Below are 27,060 nucleotides of genomic sequence, written 5' to 3' on the forward strand. Positions count from 1 at the left end.
TGAACTCCTGACAGTCCTTCAGGTAACTCCAACTTGTAGGCAACTTCTCCCATACGTTCCAAAATTCGGTACGGTCCTACAAATCTCGGGGCTAATTTTCCCTTAACTCCAAAACGTTTCACTCCTCGTAGGGGTGACACTATGATATGTCTCCAATTTCATAGGTTATTTCCTTGTGTTTCGAGTCTGCATAACTCTTCTGCCTGGACTAAGCTATCTTTAGTCTATCTCTAATCAACTTAACCTTTTCTTCAAACTCCTTGATAAAATCTGGTCCAAACAACGGACGATCTCCAACTTCATCCCATAACAACGGTGTTCTGCACCTTCGTCCATACAGGGCATCGAACGGTGCCATCTTCAAACTGGCTGGATAGCTATTGTTGTATGAGAACTCCGTGTAGGGAAAATTGTCATCCCAACTAGATCCATAATCTAGCGCACATGCTCGCAACATATCCTCCAGAATCTGGTTGACTCTCTCGGTCTGTCCATCCGTCTGTGGGTGGAATGCTATACTGAACTCCAACCTTGTTCCAAAAGTCTGGTGTAGTTGATGCCAAAACTTTGAGGTAAACTGTGTTCCTCTATTTTATACTATGGTCCTTGGAATTCCATGCAGACATACGATCCTGGTCATGTATATCTTGGCCAACTTCGCACTTGTATAGGTGGTTTTCACTAGGATAAAGTGAGCCACTTTGTTCAAGCTATCAACTACTACCCATATAGAATCATATCCTGATTTGGTCCTAGGTAATCCGGTGATAAAATCCATGCCAAGTTTATCCCACTTCCATTCGGGTATCGGCATAGGTTGTAACAATCCTGCTGGCTTTTGATGTTCAGCCTTCACTCTCTGACATACATCACATATGGCTACATACTTGGCAATATCTTTCTTCATACCAGTCCACCAGAAACGCTCCTTCAAATCCAAATACATCTTGGTGTTTCTGGGGTGTATCGAGTATGGTGAGTCATGAGCCTCCTGAAGTATTAACTTCCAGATCTCTGTGTTATTGGGCACATAAATACGGTCCTCAAACCATAAGGTGTCGCACTCGTCCTCATGAAAACCTTTGGCCTTTCCTTTGCCCATTCTCTCCTTTATCTCAATAATCTCTGTCATCCTTCTGAGCTTCTCGAATCTTTCCTAACAATGTAGACTGAACCTCCATTGTTGCAACAAAACCTCTAGGAACAATCTCCAATTGAAGTTCCCTGAGATCCTCTGCTAACTCCTTTGGCAATCCCGTGCTTATTAGCATAGCTCTTTCGGCTCAAAGCGTCGGCTACGACATTGGCCTTGCCTGGATGATAATGAAGCTTCATATCATAATCCTTTATAAGCTCCAACCATCTCCTCTGCCTAAGGTTCAACTCCTTCTGTGTGAAAATGTACTTCAAACTCTTATGATCCATGTACACATCACAACAATTTCCAATAAGGTAATGTATCCAAGTCTTGAGAGCATGCACTATAGCTGCTAACTCCAAATCATGCGTGGCATAATTCAATTCGTGTGGTTTTAGTTGTCGTGAGGCATACAAAACAACTCTTCCGTCTTGCATAAGCACACTTCCAAGTCCTAGGCGAGAGGCATCACAATACACTTGAAACTCTTTATGTATATCCGGCAGAATCAGTAATGGGGCTGTCGTCAAATGTTTCTTTAACTCCTGAAAATTTGCCTCACATTCTTCCGTCCATTTAAATTTGGTATCCTTCTTCAATAAATCTGTCATTGGCTTCGCAATCTTGGAAAAATTCTCAATGAATCTCCGATAGTATCCTGCGAGTCCAAGAAAACTTCGGATCTCGTTAACTGAAGTGGGTGCCAACCATTCAGTAACTGACTGAACCTTGGTAGGATCTACTGCTACAACTTCTCCTGATATAACATGTCCAAGGAATCCGACCTCCTTCAACCAAAACTCACATTTGCTGAACTTGGCATACAACTGATGTTCCCTGAGTTTCTTGAGAACTAAACGCAAATGCTCTTTGTGCTCCTCCTCATTCTTCGAGTATACCATTACATCATCTATGAACACCACAACAAACTTATCCAAATATTCCATGAACACATTGTTCATCATGCTCATGAAATAGGCAGGGGCGTTAGTCAGTCCGAATGACATGACCGTATACTGTGAATGCTGTCTTTGGTATATCCTTCTCTCGAATCTTCAGCTGGTGATATCCTGATCGCAAATCAATCTTTGAAAACACCTTTGCTCCTTGCAGCTGGTCAAACAAATCATTGATCATCCGCAGTGGGTATTTGTTCTTGATCGTCACCTCATTCAATGCACGATAATCAACAACCATTCTTAGAGACTTATCCTTCTTCTCAACCAAAAGCACTGGGGCTCGCCATGGTGATGAACTCCGTCGAATGTAACCTTTCTCCAATAACTCCTTGATCTGCTTCTTAATCTCTTCCAGATCATTCGTGGGCATCCGGTATGGTCACTTCGATATAGGCCCGGTGCCTGGCAACAGTTCTATCAAAAACTCGATGTCTTGATTCGGTGGCATGCCTGGTAATTCCTCTGGAAAAACATTCGGGTAATCCTTCACTACAGGCACTTCCTCTTGAACAATTCCCGTGAGGGTATTTACTTGGCTACTCCTAGGTGCATGCCTAGATACATACTTAATCCTTTTTCCCTCCGGGGTGGTGAGATAAATCGACTTACTAGCACAGTCAATGCTTCCTCCATACTTTGACATCCAGTCCATGCCTAATATCACATCCAATCCTTGTGACTCCAAGATTATTAGGTCGGACGGAAAAACATGGCTACCAATGGTTAAGGGTATCTGGTCGCATCATCGACTAGCCATATACTCTGCTCCAGGTGAACTTACTAACAAAGGGGTCCTAAGGGTTTGGGTTGGTAATTTAAACTTATCCACAAATCCCCTTGATATGTATGAATGCGATGCACCAGTATCAAAAAGAACAAGGGTGGTAAAAGACTTAACCAAAAACTTACCAATAACCGCGTTTGGCTGCTCTTCAACCTCCTCCACATTAACGTGGTTCACTTGTCCTTTGTTGAATGGATTGAGCTTCTTCCCATCGCTCCCATTACCGTTTCAATTATTCGCTTCAGGGCACTCCGTGGCATAGTGTCCAGTCTTCCCACACTTGAAACATGTAACGTGGCTTAGGTCTCTCTTGGCGGGTGTGGCTGGATTGGAACGGTTCTGATTGTTGCTTGCTCCATTCCCATTCCCATTCCTTGGGCTGGTATGATTATGGGTACTTCCTCCATTGTGGTTGTGGCCTCCATGGTTATGAACAAGTCCTCCCGAGTTTGGGGTTAGGCGAGGCTTCTACTGAGTTCCTGAATTATATCTTCCTTGTCCATACTTCCTCTTACGGCTCTCAATCTGCTGCTGCTTCCCTTCAATCATAAGAGCCTTATCTACCAACTCATGGTAGTTGTTGAATGTTGCCACCATCAACTGCATGCTCATCTCATCATTCAGCCCTTCCATAAACTCCTCCTACTTTGCGGTATATGTGGCCACATCGTCAAGGGCATAGTGAGATAATTTGCTAAACTCATCCTGGCGTAAGTTGCGAAACTCACGCTTCTTCATACGGTTCCCCTGGCGTAAGTTGCGAAACTCACGCTTCTTCATACTCATAGCTCCAGTTGAGACATGGGCTGTGCGGAAAGCTTGCTGAAACTGGTCCCATGTAAAAGTGGCTATAGGGTAGGTGACAGTGTAATTCTCCCACCATGAGGCTGCTGGTCCAACCAACTGATGTGCGGAAAAACGCACCATCTCAGCATCGGTACATCCTGTAGTGGTTAACGCCCTTCCAATCCTGCGGAGCCAATCATCTACTACTATGGGCTCGGTGCTACTGGAAAACACTGGCAAGTTGCAACCTCAGAAAACGGGCTAAGTTATCAACTGGTGGTGGTGGTGGTCGGTTGCTGTTGTTGTTGCCTTGGTTCTGAACTAACAACTGCATCAGGGTATTCTGCTGCTGGATCAACTGAGTGAGCTCCGGTGGGAAGGTAAATCCGCGGTCACGTCTCGGAGGCATCTGATGGGTTTTAGAGGGAAGAGATTAGAATAGAATGAGGTCTAATGAGAGAAACACTACCCATATTCACATGAGACAAACACAATCATTTCACTCAATCAATCAAGCAAGGGCATACAATCGATCTAACTATCGTTACAAAAGTACTCGGACTCTACTATATATATGGTGGAATACTACTACTGATGTGGTGGTCTACTAAAAATATTGATCGGTCGAAGACTCCATGATGTCTGCTCCAGCTTCGTCTTCATAGTCATCATCACTATCGTCGGGGTCCGAGTCGGTATCGCCGATGATGATGTAGTCCTCCGGACGAATCTCCTTCGGTTCTTCGTCTTCTCCTCCTGGTGCGGGGTCTCCCATGAATATTCCTAGCTTCCTTCCCAAATCATCATTCTTCTCCACTAGTACAACGATTTCTTCCTCATAATCTTCGTGTGTAGCCTTGAGTTCTTCCTCCAGTTCTGTGATCCTGGTCATCACCTTGTTCAGATCTATTATGCCTACGCACATCTGGTTCTCCTAGCAACGAATGTGCTGGTTTAACTCCTGGATGAAAGCTGCAATTGATCTATCTTTCCTGGTGATGATCATCTCACATTGCTCATCTCGGCACCCACAAATCTGGTAGATAGTATCCTTAAGCTCGTTTTGGTAAACTTCTCCAATGCATCCCATGGTGATGTGAGCTACCATTCTCTTTCCTAGACTCCAGGTTGGTGCATCAAAGGAAAACTCTATGGGCTTACTGACTGGCGTGAATGTCCTTCCTAGAACTTGAACATGAATCATCCATCGCTCCTCTTCTAGTAAAGTGGCGTTGTAAGTCCGGGTGAAGCTTGGTATTCCTATGTTCAAGTACCTAGTGACTTCCTTCAAGTGTCGTCCAAAAGGTGCGTCTTCATCCGGTTCTACAAACTTGTTCCTTGCGTCCGCCATCCTAAAGAGTAGAAAATGGAGAGCAGTCAGAAATGATAAAAGAATAGTGATCTAGGGCTTTAGCATAGTGGTCGTGTCCTACACTCAGCATGTGCTCTAATACCATCTTGTAGCGACCCGACCTCAAACGATCAAGCCTCTATGCTTCAGTGTCATCCCTGGATCGGTAATGCTGACACACACAGTACTCGAGGATTTATAACAGAGTAGCAATCACACACTTATTACATCGAATGTCTCAAAAGAGAACTTATTACAATAAATATGGCTTAAGGCCATCTAATATGATAACAGCGGAAGGCTTGGAAGATAAAGTCAGTCCATCAACTCCACCGGCATAGCTGAGCTGCACGGCAATGACCTAACGAACCTTACTCCTCGTTTGAAAAGTCTGCAACATAATACGTTGTAGCCCGAAAATGGGCCAGCACATGGAATATGCTGGCAATATAACACAGTAGAGCAAGAACAGAATAATGCTATCACTACATGCATATTTGGCTGGTGGAAAGCTCTATGGTTATAGTTTTTGCGAAAAGCCATTTTTTTCCTACAACAAAGGAATAGATTTTATTTAACTATCATGGTAGTTGAAACATCATTGAGAAGGTTCCTCCAACTCAATCCCAATTAAAAGTAATTATCAGCCCAACCATATTAATTTAGAGTGATGAGATACATATGATAATCCAAGTACTAGATAATCAAGAATTGTCCATAACCGGGGACACGGCTAACCATGATTAGATTGTACACTCTGCAGAGGTTTGTGCACTTTTCCCCACAAGACCCGATCTCCTCCGTTGGATTTCTCACACCACAGGGTGTTTGAGAAATGGATGACTGAGACACATTCTTTCAGAAACATTTACTCTTTACTCCGGGCAGACCATACCCACCTACATCCCTCTACCTACTGATCCACCTCTTCGAGAGCTCATGTAACTTACTCAGCTATGCTAGAGCCCATAATAGCATGTGGCTGCACGGAAGTTTCTAGCACGAAATATCTTAGTTCCCATTAAGCCTTGGTGGCGGACCTTAGGATTATCACATGGGTACTCCGGGATATGCTAGGACAACACTGGATTCTCCAGGTGCCCGACAAACAATCCACCCAGATGTGTATTCAAGTTGCCACCTTAAGTTGAACCATTAATTAACAATCTTACATCTGTCATGGATTTCACTCACCCAAACCACGTCTACGAGCATAGCATGGCAATGTAAGCAATACGTAGAAGTAACTCCCAAGGGTTTGATAATAACAGGGCAATAGGTTCTACCTCATTAACTCCTTCCCAACCCACATGTTAATCACATCCTAATCATGCAATGTTTGAGGATTGGAGCTAATGCATAAAAACTGGGTGATAAAGGGGTATGATCAAAGTGTTACTTGCCTTGATGATGATCCACAAAACCGAAAGATTTGAAGTAGCATGCTTCGCACTCCGGGTGTTCTGTCACAAACAAGCAATAGCATACATAAGCAATCAAGTAAAGAAGCATGGACAAAACTCAAATAAGAATGTCTAACTAGAAAGTTCAACTTAAGAACTCTGGTTCACAAAAAGAATCAAATCAAACGGGGCAACGAAACTCAAACTGCGAAAGAAACAAGGTCCATTTACTATTCTGGACTAAAGTCAAATTTTATAGTATCAAAACCTTATTCAAATTGATTAAACAGAAAGAGGGTTTCGAGATGAAGATCTAGGCGCTTGAATCACATGATTCCGACAAACGACCGAAAAGATAAACTAAAACGAAAATCGGATCAGAAATCACGATCGAAACTAATCGCGGAAAATCCGAGAAAAAGAAAAACTGACGAACAGGCTAACGAACGAATGTTCGCTGTCTGCGGCTAACGAGTGAACACCATTCGTTAAAACGAACGTACGGATGAACGTCCGCTAAATAGCTAAACCAAGAAAAATTGGTGAACCGTTCTATTCAAAAAAAACATAGGGTTTCCTAAAAAACCGGACCGGTTCTTTTTTAAAAAAACTGGATCAGTTCTTTTTAAAAAAAACGGATCGGTTCTTTTTTTAAAAACCGAACGGCGGCTTTACCTCCGGCGAGGCGGGGCTGCGGCGGTGGGCGGCGCGGGGCGGCTCCGGTTGCGGCGGGGTGCGGCGGTGGTGGCGGGAATCGGGGGCGGGGCGGGGTACTTATAGGAGGGGGGTGCTTGCTTGGGCGAGGGGGCAAGCGGCGCGGGGAGAGAGAGTCCCGGCCGGACTCGGCCTCACGGGCGACGGCATGCTCCCGTTCTCCTGGACGGAGACGGTGTGGGGAGGTGGGCCGGCTGACTTGGGCTTCGGCCCAGTCGGTGGAGGAAACTTTTTTTTAAAATAATTTTGCCAAAATTAAAAAAATCCTATAAAAAAACAAAAAAAACTAAAAAAATGCCAAAACAAATTTTCACCGCCTAAATAAAATATTTAGAACAAGATGAACATTTTCTTGGCCCTAAAATGCAACTTTGAAAAACGTGTAATTTTTCTAATAAAATAGCAATAAACTCCGAATAAAATTAAATATTTGATTTTAATATTTTTCCTCCAATATTTCATTTATTTTGGAGAAGTCATATTATCTCCTCTCATATATTTTACTATGAAATATTTTCAGAGAGAAAAATAATTAAAACAAAAAATCCTCGTTTCAATATTTGATAAAACCCAAATATGAAAACAGGGAAATCCCGAACTCTCTCCGAGGGTCCTTGAGTTGCTTAGAATTTCGAGGATCGCGAAACGAAATGTAATAAAATATTATATGCATGAATGATCTATGTATAACATTCCAAATTGAAAATTTGGGATGTTACACTATTAGAAAGAATTAAACTTAACTCTGGAGATTGGGACCTCGACGAAGGTAAGGAGTCAGGTATAACACCTAAGTTTGATTGTGTTAAATCTTTTATGGATACCGATGTTTTCCGTGAATTTAGCACTAAATATGGACTTGACTCTAAGATAGTAACTTCTTTTTGTGAATCCTTTGCTACTCATGTTGATCTCCCTAAGGAGAAGTGGTTTAAATATAATCCTCCCACTGAAGTAAAAGTAGTCACACCTATTAAAGTTGAGGAAAAGACTATCACTTATAATGATCCTGCTGTTCCCACTGCTTATATTGAGAAACCACCTTTCCCTATTAGAATAAAGGATCATGCTAAAGCTTCAACTGTGGTTCATAAGAGTAACACTAGAGCACCTACACCCTCTGAGCAAATTAAAGTTGAACCTAGTATTGCTATGGTTAAAGATATCTTGGCCGATAATATTGATGGGCATGTTATTTACTTCTGTGATGAAGCTACTAGAATTGTTAGACCTGTTGTAGGTATGCCTGTTATTTCTGTTAAAATAGGAGATCATTGTTATCATGGCTTATGTGATATGGGTGCTAGTGCAAGTGCAATACCTCATTCCTTATATAAATAAATTATGCATGATATTGCACCTGCTGAGATAGAGGAAATTGATGTTACAATTAAGATTGCCAATAGAGATACTATTTCACTGGTTGGGATTGTTAGAGATGTTGAAGTCTTGTGTGGGAAAGTTAAATATGCTGCTGATTTTGTTGTTCTTGGATCCCCACAAGATGACTTTTGTCCCATTATATTTGGTAGACCCTTCTTGAATACTGTTAATGCTAAGATAGACTACAATAAGGATATTGTTTTGGTTGGTTTAGGGGATATGTCTCATGAATTTAATTTTGCCAAATTTCGTAGACAACCCCATGATAAAGAGTTGCCTAGTAAAGATGAAATTATTGGTCTTGCTTCTATTGTCGTGCCTCCTAGTGATCCTTTAGAACAATATTTGCTAGACCATGAAAATGATATGTTTATGAATGAAAGAAGGGAAATAGATGAACTATTCTTCAAATAGGGACCTATTTTGAAACACAACTTGCCTGTTGAAATCCTAGGGGATCCTCCTTCACTCAAGGGTGATCCCGTGTTTGAGTTTAAACTTTTACCTAATACTCTTAAATATGCTTATCTTGATGAGAAAGAGATATATCCTGTTATTATTAGTGCTAACCTTTCAGAGCATGAAGAAAAGAAATTATTGAAAACTTTGAAGAAGCACCGTGCTGCTATTGGATATACTCTTGATGATCTTAAGGGCATTAGTCCCACTCTCTATCAGCACAAAATAAAATTGGAGAAAGACGCGAAACCAGTTGTTGATCACCAACGGTGGTTAAATCCTAAGATGAAAGAAGTGGTAAGAAAAGAAATACTAAAGCTTCTGGAGGCAGGTATAATTTATCCCGTTGCCGATAGTCAGTGGGTAAGTCCTGTCCATTGTGTCCCTAAGAAGGGAGGTATTACTGTTGTTCCCAATGATAAAGATGAATTGATCCCACAAAGAATTGTTATAGGTTATAGGATGGTAATTGATTTCCGCAAATTAAATAAAGGTACTAAAAAGGATCATTACCTTTTACCTTTTATTGATCAAATGCTAGAAAGGTTATCCAAACATACACATTTTTGCTTTCTAGATGGTTATTCTGGTTTCTCTCAAATACCTGTGTCAAAAGAGGATCAAGAAAAGACAACTTTTACTTGCCCTTTCGGTACCTTTGCTTATAGATGTATGCCTTTTGGTTTATGAAATGCACCTACTACTTCTCAAAGATGCATGACTGCTATATTTTCCGACTTCTGTGAAAAGATTGTTGAGGTTTTCATGGATGATTTCCTCATTTACGGAACTTCTTTTGATGATTGCTTAAGCAACCTTGATCGAGTTTTCCAGAGATGTGGAGAAACTAATCTTGTCTTGAATTGGGAGAAGTGCCACTTTATGGTTAATGAAGGTATTATCTTGGGGCATAAAATTTCAAAAAGAGGTATTGAAGTTGATAAAGGTAAAATTGATGCTATTGAAAAGATGACGTGTCCTAAGGACATCAAAGGTATACGAAGTTTCCTTGGTCATGCTGGTTTTTATAGGAGGTTCATTAAGGAATTCTCTAAAATTTCTCGGCCTCTAACTAATCTTTTACAAAAATATGTTCCTTTTGTCTTCGATGATGATTGTGTAGAAGCATTTGAAATACTTAAGAAAGCTTTGATTTCTGCACCTATTGTTCAGCCTCTTGATTGGAATTTACCATTTGAAATCATGTGTGATGCTAGTGATTATGTTGTAGGGGTTGTTCTAGGACAAAGAGTTGATAAGAAATTAAATGTTATTCAATATGCTTGTGATAAGTTCAGACCTTACATTGTTGATTCTAAAGTAACTGTTCACAGTGATCATGTTGCTATTAAATATCTTATGGAAAAGAAATATGCTAAACCTAGACTTATTAGATGGGTTCTCTTGCTACAAGAATTTGATTTGCATATTATTGATAGAAAGGGAGCTGAGAACCCCGTTGCAGACAACTTGTCTAGGTTAGAGAATGTTCTTGATGACCCACTACCTATGGATGATAGCTCCCCTGATGAACAATTAGTTGTCATAAATGCTTCTCGTACTGCTCCATGGTATGCTGATTATGCTAATTATATTGTTGCTAAGTTTATACGTTTCACATACCAGCAAAAGAAAAAGTTCTTCTATGATTTAAGAAATTATTTTTGGGATGACCCACACCATTATAAAGAAGGAGTAGATGGTGTTATTAGACATTGTGTACCTGAGCACGATCAGGAACAGATCCTACGCAAGTGTCACTCTGAGGCTTATGGAGGACACCACGCTGGAGATAGAACTGCACATAAGGTATTGCAATCTGGTTTTTATTGGCCTACTCTCTTCAAAGATGCACGTAAGTTTGTCTTGTCTTGTGATGAATGTCCAAGAATTGGTAATATTAGTAGGCGCCAAGAAATGCCTATGAATTATTCACTTGTTATTGAACCATTTGATGTTTGGGGCTTTGATTATATGGGACCGTTTCCTTCCTCTAATGGGTACACACATATTTTAGTTGCTGTTGATTACGTTACTAAGTGGGTAGAGGCTATTCCAACTAGTAGTGTTGATCATAACACCTCTATTAAGATGCTTAAAGAAGTTATTTTTCCCAGGTTTGGAGTCCCTAGATACTTAATGACGGATGGTGGTTCACATTTTATTCATGGTGCCTTTCGTAAAATGATTGCTAAGTATGATGTTAACCATATCGCATCTCCTTATCACCCACAATCTAGTGGTCAAGTAGAATTGAGTAATAGAGAGCTTAAATTAATTTTGCAAAAGACTGTTAATAGATCTAGGAAGAATTGGTCCAAGAAACTTGATGATGCATTATGGGCTTATAGAACTGCATATAAAAATCCTATGGGTATGTCTCCGTATAAAATGGTTTATGGTAAAGCATGTCACTTACTTCTCGAACTAGAACATAAGGCATATTGGGCCATTAAAGAGCTCAATTATGATTTCAAACTTGTCGGTGATCAGAAGAGGCTTTTTGAGATTAGCTCACTTGATGAACAGAGAATCCAGGCCTATCAGAATGCCAAACTGCGTAAAGAAAAAGTTAAAAGATGGCATGACAAAAGGATACAAAAACGTGAGTTTAATGTAGGTGATTATGTATTGTTATACAACTCTCATTTAAGATTTTTTGCAGGCAAACTCCTCTCTAAATGGGAAGGTCCTTACATCATCGAGGAGGTCTATCGTTCCGGTGCCATAAAAATCAACAACTTCGAAGGCAAAAATCCGAGGGTGGTGAATGGTCAAAGAATTAAACATTATATCTTAGGTAATCCTATGAATGTTGAAACTAATGTTATGGAAACCGTAACCCCGGAGGAATACATAAGGAACACTTTCCAGAACATTTCAGACTCCGAAAAGGAATAAGTACGTGGTACGGTAAGTAAACCGACTCCAAAACAGTTCTAATGGAAATATTTCTCTGTTTTGGAATATTTAAGAAAACAGGAAAATAAGAAGTAGTCCGGGAAGGACATGAGGCTTCCACGAGGGTGGAGGGCGCGCCCAACCCCCTGGGCACGCCCCCTGCCTCGTGGGCACCTCATGTGCTCTCTGGACTCCGTTTTCTTGCACGATACTTCTTTTGGTCGATAAAAATTCATTGTATAATCTCCCGAAGGTTTTGACCACTGTATCACGCAAATATCTTCTGTCTTTGTTTTGAGCTATTTTTCTGACAGATCTAGATCGCCATGGCGTCTTCAAGTGCCCCCAAGGACAAGTTCTTCGAGAAGGTCATCAACCCCTACCTCGCGGAGGTGCTGCAACACCCTCAAACCATTGAGATGCGTGAGGGGTTGCTGCACATCCGCGATGTTGAGGGACCAAGGAGGACCAGAAGCATGAAGACAAGGCTCGAGGCATTGGAGCAACAAGTTTTCAAGTGCCAGGAGATGGTGGCACGTTGACTCGACTCCAAACATATAATGATCATGGAGTTCACCAACAACCACAAGCTGGATGACACCAACATTGGGGAGGCCATCTTCAAGCTTCACGAGAAAATCGAGCGCCTCCAAGCCCAGATCTATGACCTGCAAAACCAAAACTGTGAGTATGAATATAGATTCAAGAGGATGGGTTTGTTGTAGATTGGTGGATCCCGGAGACTCGATAATCCTTCTATGATGGTGAGCCTATGCCTTGGAAGATGGACGACAAGCCCACGTCATCAACAACTCCATCCTCACCACCTCCAAGGAAGAAGACATAAATACACGGGTATGGGCACTCCCCTTGGCAACTGCCAAGCTTGGGGGAGTGCCCCGGTATCATATCACCATCACTTTTATCTTCACTATTTTTCTTAGTTCGATCCTTTTGGTAATATCTTGATTTAGTAGAATAAAAGTTTTAGTATGATCTAGTTTTGAGTTCTGCTTTATGATCCTTCTATGTAATCGAGTCCGTGAGCTATATATAATAAAGATTAGTGTTGAGTCAAGGGCTTGGTTATCTTGCTATGATCTTGAGGGAATAAAATAAAAGAAAAAGAATAAAAAGAAATAAAGAGATCATATGGATCTTGTGGAGAGTAATGACTTCACATATAAAGAGTATGATGAATAAAAGTTGTTGAGAGGTGACAAACATAGTTTTGGTCATCGTTGCAATTAATAGGAAGTAATAAAGAAAGAAATGTTTTCACATATAAATATACTATCTTGGACATCTTTTTATGATTGTGAGCACTCATTAAAATATGACATGCTAAAGAGTTGATCTTGGACAAGGAAGACAACGTAATGGGTTATGTTTTCTTACATCCGAGATAAATTATATTGTCTTGGATCATCCAACATGTTGAGCTTGTCTTTCCCTCTCATGCTAGCCAAATTCTTTGCATCAAGTAGAGATACTACTTGTGCCTCCAAATATCCTTAAACCTTGTTTTGCCATGAGAGTCCACCATATCTACCTGTGGATTGACTAAGATCCTTCAAGTAAGTTGTCATTGTTGCAAGCAATAAAAATTTCTCTCTAAGTATGTATGATTTATTAGTGTGGAGAAAATAAGCTTTATACGATCTTGTGATGTGGAAGAAATAAAAGCGACGGACTGCACAATAAAGGTCCATATAACAAGTGGCAATATAAAGTGACGTTCTTTCGCATTAAGATTTTGTGCATCTAACCATAAAAGCACATGACAACCTCTGCTTCCCTCTATGAAGGGCCTATCTTTTATTCTTGTCTATTACTTCATATAAGAGTCATGGTGATCTTCACCTTTCCTTTTTACATTTTATCCTTTGGCAAGCACAGTGTGTTGGAAAGATCCGGATATATATAGCTAATTTGATGTGAGTTTTCATGAACTATTATTGTTGACATTACCCTTGAGGTAAAAAGCCGGGAGGCAAAACTATAAGCCCCTATCTTTCTCTGTCTCCGGCTAAAACTTCATACCCATAAATATTGCGTGAGTGTTAGCAATTGAGAAAGACTAAATGATAGTTGAGTATGTGGACTTGCTTAAAAGCTCTTATTGACTCTTTCTATGTTATGATAAATTGCAATTTCTTCAATGACTAAGATTATAGTTTGTTACTTTTCAATGAAGTTTATGATTCATACTTGAAACTATGAATGAATTCTTACTTTAGCATAAGAGATCATTATATATATATATTACTATTCTAATAATGATCATGATGCCCTCATGTCCTTATTTTATTTTATCGACACCTCTATCTCTAAACATGTGGACATATTTCTCGTTATCGGCTTTCGCTTGAGGACAAGCGAGGTCTAAGCTTGGGGGAGTTGATACGTCCATTTTGCATCATGCTTCTGTATCAATATTTATTGCATTATGGGCTGTTATTACACATTATGTCACAATACGTATGCCTATTCTCTCTTATTTTACAAGGTTTACATGAAGAGGGGGAATGCCGGCAGCTGGAATTCTAGGCTGGAAAAGGAGAAAATATTAGAGACCTATTCTGCACAAGTCCAAAAGTCCTGAAACTTCACGGGAGCACGTTTCAGAATATATAAAAAATACTAGTACAAATGCCCGTGCAGTGCAACGGGCCAAAAAATAGCAAAATCTGCTTTCTGCGTGCCATTGCACAACATTTCTTATATTCAATTCTAACTATCTCTTTTTGGAGTTTGAAGTGTGGATGTGAAGAAGCCACCTGAACATCCATCATGTGATGAAAGAGTAGTTGTGCATGGAATAATTTGTCAATCGTCTTTTTACCGTTCGAGAGAACATGAATATTTAACTTTTAAAAAGTAACATTTTTTATTTTTTATCATTTTTATAAAAATGGGATTTTTTTTAAGATTCACATTTTAACACAAGACTTTTAAAAACAATTTTGATTTATTATTTTTTAGAATCTTTTTAAAATCAAACATTTCAAAAACAATTGGTACATTTTTCAGAAATATTGAATATAAAAATGGTGAACATATTATAAAATGTTCATATTTTTTGAAATAAAAAATAATTCGAAACATTCTTTCTCTTAAAAAAACCACACGCTATGTGTCCGCACTAAAAAAGAATGTTGGAGTTTGGACCAGGTAGTATAGAGTTGAGGAAGTCATAGTCATGTCGTTCGATGGCGCCTGTTTCCACTTATCACTATGACCGGATGAAAGCGAAGTGGTGGATGTGTTCTGAGTAGGATATACAGATGGTGAAATTGTTATATACAATTTAAAAGTTTAATAACTAATCAAAAGGTTTTTTAGAATTTGCAAAAGATAATGAATGCAAAGGGATCTATAGGATGTTGAATACTTTTAGAGATAATGTTTTATTTTCATTATTTGGTCTTGGCCCAAACAAAACACTTCATGCACACAAAAAAACAATAAAGATAATACAATACACACGCTCTTTCCCTCAAATACATGCACACACGAACTCATCTCACTTCCTTTCTCTATGGTCTAGTCTCCCTATTGCTTGATGTGCCAAGTGCTGCCACCACCTGCTCGTTTCTCCTCGTTGTTCTCGGGACACAAAGCACTTTATGTCGTGTTCTTCCACAATGGCCATCAAACTATATTTTTTAGAACCAAATAGGCAACCGAACCGTTGCGGCTGTACCCAGTTGAACCGCCGGTTCATTGATTTGTTCGTGACAAAAAATCCAAGTTATTAAAAATAAACATAGATCAAAGAGTACACATAATATTCTTTTTGAACATCAGTTAATATTGGATGTAAAATAAACAAAATCAAGCATATTTTATATGTACCCCACAGATTCAAAAAATAAGAATGGTCATTGCCAGCCAACCTTTTTGTATGTGAGAAAAATATGAATGGTTATTAAAATTATGAAGTGCACACGCACGCAACTAATGTCATTTATTTTAATTGCTCCCTCCTCGGCCCATGCACATCCAGCAACGACATCATTCTTTTAATTCTTTTCCTAGTGCTCATATTTATTTACTCCTTTTCTTTCCTTCCTACTACTCATACTACAACCGAAATTTATATTTCTTTCATTTCTTGCTCTATAAGAGCCGAATTTACTCCCTTTAATTTCTTCTCTTTCCTTGTGAGTGGAATAATTTCTTTCCTTTGTGCTTAAATAAGAGCCGAATTTACTCCTTCTTTTAATTCCTTCTCTTTCCTTATGAGTGGAGTAATTTCTTTCCTTTCTTGCTTAGTAGTATATAAGAGCCGACTTTACCCGTTTTAAATCCTGCTCTTTTCTTCCTGCTTATATTCCGGGACCCACCCCTTGAGTTGGCTCATTGATTTTGAATAATACATAGATATAAATTGGTGGGACGTGATGTAAGTAGGTGATGTGGGATATTAATCACAGCTATGGGTAGAGCGGTTGGACAGGTCTTTTCTTACTTGATCTTTGGTCGGGAGTTCGGTCCGTGACACGCTCCTATTTTTTGATATATATTTTTCTCGGACATCACATAATGAACGAACGTACAGGAAGTTTATTAGCACCACATCGGATATTAAAAAATCTCAAAAAGTATAATATAGGAAATTGAAGGTGAATCCAATGGAACCAATGTGTGCTTTATTAGTAGGTAAAGATTGGGCGAAAGAAGTACCAGAGTGGGGCCACCCACCGTCCACGAGGGTGGGGGCGCGCCCTACCCCCTGGGTGCGCCCCCTGCCTCGTGGGCCCCTGGTGGCCCTCTGATGCCCATCTTTGGCTATATGGAGTCTTTCGTCCAGGAAAAAATCATAAGAAAGCTTACGGGACGAAACTCCGCTGCCACGAGGCGGAACCTTGGCGGAACCAATCTAGGGCACCGGTGGAGCTATTCTGCAGGGGAAACTTCCCTCCGGGAGGGGGAAATCATCACCATCGTCATCACCAACGATCCTCTCATCGGGAGGGGTCAATCTCCATCAACATCTTCACCAGCACCATCTCATCTCAAACCCTAGTTCATCTCTTGTATCCAATCTTTGTCCTAAAGCCTCAGATTGGTACCTGTGGGTTGCTAGTAATGTTGATTACTCCTTGTAGTTGATGCTAGTTGGTTTAATTGGTGGAAGATCATTGTTCAGATCCATTATGCATATTAATACCCCTCTGATTATGAACATGAATATGCTTTGTGAGTAGTTATGTTTGTTCCTGAGGACATGGAAGAAGTCTTGCTACAAGTAGTCATGTGAATTTGGTATTCGTTCGATATTTTGATGAGATGTATGTTGTCATCCCTCTAGTGGTGTCATGTGAACGTCGACTACATGACACTTCACCATTCTTTGGGCCTAGAGGGAGGCATTGGGAAGTAATAACTATATGATGGGTTGCTAGAGTGACAGAAGCTTAAACCCTAGTTTATGCGTTGCTTCGTAAGGGGCTGATTTGGATCCATATGTTTCATGCTATGGTTAGGTTTACCTTAATACTTCTGTTGTAGTTGCGCATGCTTGCAATAGGGGTTAATCATAAGTGGGATGCTTGTCCAAGTAAGGGCAGTACCCAAGCACCGGTCCACCCACATATCAAATTATCAAAGTACTGAACGCGAATCATATGAGCATGATGAAAACTAGCTTGACGATAATTCCCATGTGTCCTCGGGAGCTCTTTCCTTTATATAAGAGTTTGTCTAGGCGTGTCCTTTGCTACAAAAAGGGTTGTCCCATCTTGTTGCACCTTATTTACTTTTACTACTTGTTACTCGTACAAATTACCTTATCACAAAACTATCTGTTACCTATAATTTCAGTTCTTGCAGAGAATACCTTACTGAAAACCGCTTATCATCTCCTTCTGCTCCTCGTTGGGTTCGACACTCTTACTTATCGAAAAGGCTACGATAGATCCCCTACACTTGTGGGTCATCAAGATGCCCATCAACAGATATCAATGTGAGTGAGTAGGAATTGCCATGCAACGGATGCACTAGAGCTATAAGTTTTTGAAAGCTCAAAAAGAAACTAAGTGGGTGTGCATCCAACTTGCTTGCTCACGAAGACCTAGGGCATTTGAGGAAAGCCCATCATTGGAATATTCAAGCCAAGTTCTATAATGAAAAATTATCACTGGTCACTACTAGGGATAACCCTAGTAGTAGCGCTTGAAATATGCATAGCAGTAGCGCTGGGCCAAGCGCTACCACTAAGGCGCTACAACTAACTAGTAGCAGTAGCGCTGGATAGGGAGCGCTACTGCTATACCTAGTTATCAGTAGCGCTTTCCTTTGGACAGCGCTACTAGTACTTGTAAGTAGCGGTAGCGCTTGTTTTAAAAAGCGCTGCTACTAAATTTTCCTGTATTTTTAAAAATACAGCTTATTTTCATTGTGTGGTTTTATATACAATACTTTCACCAGATGATTTTATGACCATGATTACTTATTATATGTGACAGTGGGTGAAATGAACGTGGAGTAGATTCAAGTGGAGGCAACATGTGGTGCATGTCGAAAGTACTACTCTAATCCAAACTTGATCTAGTTTGGGTTAGTAGTACTTTCGATGTGCACCACATGTTGGCTTCACTTGAATCTAATCCAGGTTCATTTCACCCACTGTTATATATAATAAGTTATCATGCTCATATAACAACTTAGCATCATGCATCATCGATCATAATAATAAATAACTCATCATTGGTATCATAATAACAAGTCATACTCATCATCATCTATCATACAACTTCTACTCGATACCACATCATCATCATAGTCATCTAACCAATACTACTTAGTTGTTCTTAGCACATGATCATGAGTATTATTAACTAGGACCTACTACCTTCTCTTGGGTAAAATAGCATAAAACAAGATAGGCCCTGACTCTCCATTATGGAGAATGGAGATTATCCTGTCTTCAATTCTTGCCTTTCACACAATGTTGCTTCCAAGTATCTCCTTACGACTGTCCATACATTTTTTCCATTCTTTGATTTTCATGTCTCCACTTCTTTTAGAAATCCGATATGGACAGGTGAGATTCGTAGGATGACCTGGGCGTATGTTCAAAACATCAAGGTGACCATTCTGATACATCAGATGAGGCACACAATCATTCAGGATTTTCTGTTAAAAAGCATAGTAATTAACCCGTAGTTAGCAATGTAGTTAAGTTTTAAAAGAATTTATGCAAAAGATGCACGGATGTCGTAATACTAAAAAATATTACCATGGCATCTCCATGGAAGTTGCCGTAGTTCAACACGTGCACTAGTGGCACGTATTGACCATAATGTGGAGGAGTTTTATAATAGATATTGTAATTCTCAAGATCAGTACAAAATGCAACCAGATGATTTTTCTCGTGATAAGTTAACTCAGAGCCATCGATGTAGTAGGTCTTGTCTACCATGTTCCGCACATTGTTTGAACAATGAAAATAAGCTGTCAATGGAAATAAGATGTCAACTATTTCGAAATGAACAATATAAATTAGTTAATAACTATTTTTGAGAAACTCACATAGCGGTAGAATTGGAAGCGTATCAACAAGGACCCAAATGTCCATATTGTCTTGGTCGATGTCAGGATCACCAACATCCATGGTGACAAGCATACCCTCATAAAAATCATACATCTTGCAAAGTGCTTCCCAATTTTTGCAACCAAAATGGGTTACGCTCTCAGAATTATACAGATTTACTTCAAAATCCATATCATGATGGGTCCTTAGGTGAATTTTCTTTGTTTCAAAATTTTCATGGTCTTTAAAACCCATCCTCTCCAAGACATAGTGTCTTGCATGGCATTGGATAAGCTACTAAAATTGTAAAATATGAAACTTACATGTTGAAATAGTTGAAGTCATGCTTAATACGAAAAAAACACTTCTCGTCATTGCGTACCATTTCAACATCGAAGGTCTCCTGGAGCTTAATGCTGAAGTGCCGATCTTCGTCCAGGTGAGGCCTGTCGCATAGACCGTGGTCGTCGTTGCACCAGCTGCACTCCCCCGGGAGACTTTCATCGTCCGATGACGACATTTCCTATGTTCATAATTCAAAGATTAAACTTCTACGATTCAATATATGTACTATAAAAATTAAATTAGATCATTATTATTCATCACGGGTTGACTATCGGTCCGAGTCTATATGGTGGAGACTCTCCCTCACTAATTCCTCTCTGACATTTGCGACCGTCGGTGATGGTCGTTACTCCTCCTTCCCCTAGTGCATAACAAAGGTCTAGCACAACGAGAAGAAGGAGAAATGACCCCCACGGCAACAGTCGGGATTCATCGTCCTCTCTCATATAGAGTGGATACACTCCCTCATAGATTTTTCGACCGTCGGTGATGGTCGTTATTCCTCCTTCCCGTAGTGCATAACAAAGGTCTAGCACAAGGAGAATAAGGAGAAATGACCCCCATGATAACAGTCGGCATTCTTTGTCCTCTCTCATATATGGTGGATACACTCCCTCATAGATTTTTTGACCGTCCGTGATGGTCGTTATTCCTCCTTCCCCTAGTGCATAACAAAGGTCTAGCACAAGGAGAAGAAGGAAACACGACCCCCACGACAACAGTCGGGCTTCTTCGTCCTCTCTCATATATGGTGGATACACTCCCTCACTGATTTTTCGACCTTCGGTGATGGGGCCTCGATAGACTTAAAGTCAACCCGAAATGTCATTTAATTATTTTTTGAGAAAATCCAGGCCACTCAATATTTCCTACATATTCTAGCGCAAGTCATGCCAGAATTCACGGAAAAATCCAGCATGACCTTTGCTAAAAAGGACATATCGAGTGCCTGAAATTTGCTAGAACATAGGCCACTATAGGAGGTGTAACCTGCAAACATGGCTGGCCACTTGGGCAAGCACATATCCTATTTGACCAACACAAGATATACATGTTTATATCTACATCATATGAGCATTCAAACTTGATGGAGTAGTTTTCCAATTTGAGGATTCAATAAGCAAAACCAAATCTTAAATAAATTAGTATTCAAATTAGCATTCATTCAATAAGAAAAACTAAACCATCTCCTTCATCCTAAGATCATCGAATATTATCATTAATAGATCTCGAATAGTATCATACATATAACATCACTAATACAGCTAAAACCGTGGCGAACCATCACAGGATCATAGCTCCAGTGAGGTCCCTGAAGAACCTCCCAGGTATTGGAGAACCTGCCCTCCAACGCAACCATGTAGCGGCGGACGTGCTCGTCCTCCTCGCTGATATGGTGACGTACCACCTCCGCGGGGTCCTCAAGCCTCCTCACTGTCACTGGCCCACATGACCGCTACCAAAGAAGGTTCGGGTCAATGACGGGTTGGCTTCTCACCAAGTTGCGCCCCTCGGAAGGTAGCACCTCCCAGTACTAGCCCGGCGAAGCCCAGTCCCGGACATGGCTCCTCACCAAGCCCAGGCCTCCTCCACCGAGTCGACGACGAGGATGCGGGATCGGCCTCGTCGACGTCGATGCAGGAATAATTGCTTTAACTAAAAAAATAACAAAAAGTGTGACACCTAAAACACCTAAATTCTATTAACTACACCTAATTAAAAACCTACATTTTGAACATGATTCGATCATAACTAGGGTTCATCCTACATTATTCTAAGATTAAACACCTAAAATACCTAAATTAAATTAACAACATGGGGTGGCTGCTCTCACCTCGATCGAGGTCGGAGGGGGTCGATGACGGGGACGACGGCGGGGATGATGTAGGGGCTCCTTGATTTCTGCAAAAACAAAATATAAAAAACATTATTATCGTCATCTTAGGACTTAGTAAAACTCCATAGGCTACATTAAATTATTCTATTCAAATTTACTTATTCAAAATTTCTAAAAATTTCCTATTCTATTCAAAAGACCTACATTTACTTATTTTTTAAATTTCATATTTTATTCTATTCAAATTTACTTATTCAAAATTTCTAAAAATTTCCTATTCTATTCAAAAGACCTACATTTACTTATTTTTTAAATTTCATATTTTATTCTATTCAAATTTACTTATTCAAAATTTCTAAAAATTTACTATTCTATTCAAAAGACCTACATTTACTTATTCTTTTCAAATTACTTATTCAAATTTTCTAAAAACAAAATATACTAAAAACCTACATTTACTAAAAACAAAAACCTACATTTAACAAAAACTAAAACCTATTTACAGAAAGGGGGAGGGGGAGGTGGGAGAAGGCCGGGAGGAGGAGGAAGGAGGAGGAGAAGGAGGAGGGAGGAGGAGGGGAAGGAGGGGGAGGAGGAGGAGAGAGCAGAAGAGGGAGGAGGAGGAGGGGGCCTCCGGGGAGGGAGGGGGCCGCCGGCGGAGAGGGAGGAAAGGAGAGGAGTGGGAAGAGGGACATAGGAGGGCAGCGGGTGGAGGAGGAGGGAGGGACAGAGGTGAGGGTGGCGAGAGGACGAGGGAAATACCTTGGGGAAGTCGGCGGAGACTGATACGTCTCCATCGTATCTACTTTTCCAAACACTTTTGCCCTTGTGTTAGACTCTAACTTGCATGATTTGAATGGAACTAACCCGGACTGATGTTGTTTTCTGTAGAATTGCCATGGTGTTATTTTTGTGCAGAAATAAAAGTTCTTGGAATGACCTGATAATCAACGGAGATTATTTTTGGAATATATAAAAAATACTGGCGAAAGAATCAAGGCTAGTGGCCCACATCTTGTCCACGAGGGTGGGGGCGTGCACCTACCCCCCTGGGCGCGCCCCCTACTTCGTGGGCCCCCTGACGCTCCTCCGACCTAAACTCACACTCTATATATTCGTGTTTGGGGAGAAAAAAATAGGAGACAAGGATTCATCGTGTTTTACGATACGGAGCCGCCGCCAAGCCCTAATCTCTCTCAGGAGGGCTGATCTAGAGTCCGTTCGGAGCTCCGGGGAGGTGAATCCGTCGCCATCGTCATCATCAACCTTCCTCCATCACCAATTTCATGATGCTCACCGGCATGCGTGAGTAATTCCATCGTATGATTGCTGGACGGTGATGGGTTGGATGAGATTTATCATGCAATCGAGTTAGTTTTGTTAGGGTTTGATCCCTAGTATCCATTATGTTTTGAGATTGATGTTCCTATGACTTTGCTATGCTTAATGCTTGTAGCTAGGCCCCGAGTGCCATGATTTCAGATCTGAACCTATTATGTTTTCATGAATATATGTGAGTTCTTGATCCTATCTTGCAAGTCTATAGTCACCTATTATGTGTTATGATCCGTTAACCCCGAAGTGACAATAATCGGGATACTTACCGGTGATGACCGTAGTTTGAGGAGTTCATGTATTCACTAAGTGTTAATGCTTTGGTCTGGTACTCTATTAAAAGGAGGCCTTAATATCCCTTAGTTTCCAATAGGACCCCGCTGCCACGGGAGGGTAGGACAAAAGATGTCATGCATGTTCTTTTCCATAGCATGTATGACTATATTCGGAATACATGCCTATATTACATTGATGAACTGGAGCTAGTTCTGTGTCACCCTATGTTATAACTATTGCATGAGGAATCACATCTGACATAATTATCCATCACTAATCCATTGCCTACGAGCTTTTCACATATTTTTCTCTGCTTATTTACTTTTCCGTTGCTATTGCTACAATCACTATAAAACCAAAACTATTACTTTTGCTATCGTTACCGCTACTATCATATTACTTTGCTACTAAATACTTTGATGCAGATATTAAGTTTCCAGGTGTGGTTGAATTGATAACTCAACTGCTAATACTTGAGAATATTCTTTGGCTCCCCTTGTGTCGAATCAATAAATTTGGGTTGAATACTCTACCCTCGAAAACTGTTGCGATCCCCTATACTTGTGGGTTATCAAGACTATTTTCTGGCGCCGTTGCCAGGGAGCATAGCTCTATTCTTTGAGTCACTTGGGATTTATATCTACTGGTCACTATGAAGAACTTGAAAGATCAAAGAACCAATATTTTTCACTCAACTACGACGGGAGGAAAGGAACTGCCATCTAGCTCTGCACTTGATTCACCTTCTGTTTTGAGTAACTTGGGACACCTACTCCTGCTATTCATTCTGATATGTCGCATGTTATTGATGATGCCACTTCTGCTTTGCATGATACTTATGACACTACACCACAACATCGATGCATTGACAGAAAAACTGCCGGGACAAGTCACTTACAAGGGCGGTCAAACTGTCGGGAATGATTTTCTCCCGGCAGATAGAACTGCCACGAGAATGGCTGCCGGGGATTATAATTCCTGGTAGATGGAGATGTGCCGGCAGTTTCTCTGCCGTCATGTTCAGAATTCTCCCGGCAGTTCCTATTCTCCTGGTAGACATTTTCTGCCAGCAATCAACAGCCTTCCCGGCAGATGATGTGCCGGTGGTGCCAAGTATCCCAATTAATAAGGCTATTATACTCTAGTATTGCATTCACTTCACATTTACATACACACTGACAATTCACATGATGTTGCATCCATTCAAATAAAGCAAGAGGATTCTGCAGATGCACTTCGCATATATATTATAAAATCTCATCATCAAACATTTTACAATGTATACAATTAATTCAGTACACATGAAGACTTCCTCATAATTTAGCATCTGCAGTTTCTAGACATCCGAGCAGTACAAAATGTAACAAACACAAAGAGTAAATCTTGTCAGGTCTTCTGTGTGAGCTCAACGCATATGGTTACATCAAGGTGTCTTAACCAGTCTTGCAGGAACATTTTCAACCTGGAAAGGAAGTGACCAAATGACAAGTACATGTGTTAGAAAACATAATCTCCATTACATTTATTATGATACTCAAAGAATTTACAGAGTGCTCCACCCCCATTTTTTATAAGAAAAACATCTACATAATCAAGAGATTTTCTCAACAAATTTCCCTTCAAGGCATCAAACAAACATTCGATTTAATAAGAAACTAACAAATGTCAATAGTTTCAAGTTTGGGCGCACAAATTAAGCACATCTAGTTGCCCTTCCTGGAAAGCATGACAACAGTTTCAGGTCCGGATAGATAATGAAACCCATATGGCATGGTGTGATTACCTCTGGTATTAAGTTTACTTTCCTGAAAGTGAAGAATCATCAAACTTTGTGAAAGGATCGATATGGTTGACTAGAGGGGGGGGGGTGAATAGGCAACTAAAATTTTTTAACTTCCTTTACCAAATTAAACTTTGCATCAAAGTAGGTTGTCTAGATGTGAAACTAGGTGAGCAACCTATATGATGCAATAACAACAAACAAACAAGCAAGCAAGAGAAGTAACACTAAAGAGCTTGCACAAGTAAAGGTAAGAAATAACCAAGAGTGGATCCGGTGAAGATGAGGATGTGTTACCGAAGATCCTTCCTTTTGAGGGGAAGTACGTCTCCGTTAGAGCGGTGTGGAGGCACAATGCTCCCCAAGAAGCCACTAGGGCCCGTATTCTCCTCACGCCCTCACACAATGCGAGATGCCGTGATTCCACTATTGGTGCCCTTGAAGGCGGCGACCGGACCTTTACAAACAAGGTTGGGGCAATCTCCACAACTTAATCGGAGACTCCCAACAATACCACGAAGCTTCACCACAATGGACTATGGCTCCGTGGTGACCTCAACCGTCTACGGTGCTCAAACACGCAAGAGTAACAAGATCCGCTAGGGATAGGTGGGGAATCAAAAATCTCTTGGTGGAAGTGTAGATCGGGGCCTTCTCAACCACTCCCAAGAAAATCAACAAGTTTGATTGGCTAGAGAGATAGGTCGGGCGAAAATGGAGCTTGGAGCATTAATGGAGCTTGAGTGGGAAGAGGTAGGTCAACGGGGAAGAAGGGGACCCCCTTTTATAGTGGGGGCAACAATCCAACCGTTGCCCCACTAAATAGCCCCACAGAGGGCGGTAGTACCGCTTGGGGGGCGGTACTACCGTTGAGCCAGTGGTATTGCCGCTCCAACTAGCGGTACTGCCGCGTAGAGAAGCGAAGCGGGGATCTGGACCCAGAGTGGTACTACCGCGGTGGTAAGGGTGGTACTACCGCTGCGAAGCGGTACTACCGCCTCTACTGCCGCAACTAGTGCCGCAAAACCCGACACGAGAAAAAGATCCCTCGAGTCGAGGCGGTAGTAGCCAGACAGGACAGTGGTAGTACAGCTGTGGAGTCACCGGCGGTACTACCGCTGCGGAGCGGTACTGCCGCTTGTGACCCCTCAGCGGTACTATCGATGGGTAGCACGGTACTACCGCTGGGACCCAGACAAGAGAGAAAAGATCTCTCCATCGAAGCTGAAGTTGAGGCGGTAGGGCCAGGCAAGCCAGTGATAGTACTGCTGCGGAATCACCGGCGGTACTACCACTGCGGAGCGGTATTGCCACTTGTGACCCCTCAGCGGTACTACCGCTGGGTAGCACGGTACTACCACTGGGACCCATACAAGACACACAAGAGAGAAAAGATCTCTCCAACGAAGGGGAAGAGCTCTGAGGGTGAGAAGCGGATGTGTACGTGTTGATTCCACCCAAGCAATACCCCAGCGGACCCCCTCTTGATAGTACGGTGCCCTCTACGCAACTAGTCCACCGAAAGAGAAACGAAAGAGCTACACCGTCTTGAATGACACTCCGAGGGGAAGAAATCGTCTCGTGCCAAGGATGAATCTCTGAAATACTCAAAGCACACGATTAGTCTGCAAACACGTTGTCATCAATCACCAAAACAACATCGAGAGAGATATGCCTCAACAATCTCCCCCTTTTTGGTGGATTGATGACAACTAGAGATTTGCACAAGGAAAACATATAAAAGTAAGAATACTTAGAACTACAAAATATAGACGGGCTCCCCATGAATGTGTGCACCTAGTTAGTGGAGCCTTTGGAATTCAAGACACACACATCCGGATCAACACTCCCCCCATATTTTATAGTCCAACACTTCTAAGCACATGATATATGAGAGTAGGGTATAAAACAGGACAAACATGCAACTCATAAGATACTACAGTACTGAATAGACATAAGTAATAAGGTAGCGATAGGGAGCATATGTCTCACACCATATGTCTAGAACTTAGGTCTCACAGGCACCAAACCAAACCAAACAAAGACAACGAGAGAACACAAAACACAAA

The sequence above is a fragment of the Triticum dicoccoides genome, chromosome 3A, assembly GCF_002162155.2.
Source record: "Triticum dicoccoides isolate Atlit2015 ecotype Zavitan chromosome 3A, WEW_v2.0, whole genome shotgun sequence".
NCBI lineage: Eukaryota > Viridiplantae > Streptophyta > Magnoliopsida > Poales > Poaceae > Triticum > Triticum dicoccoides.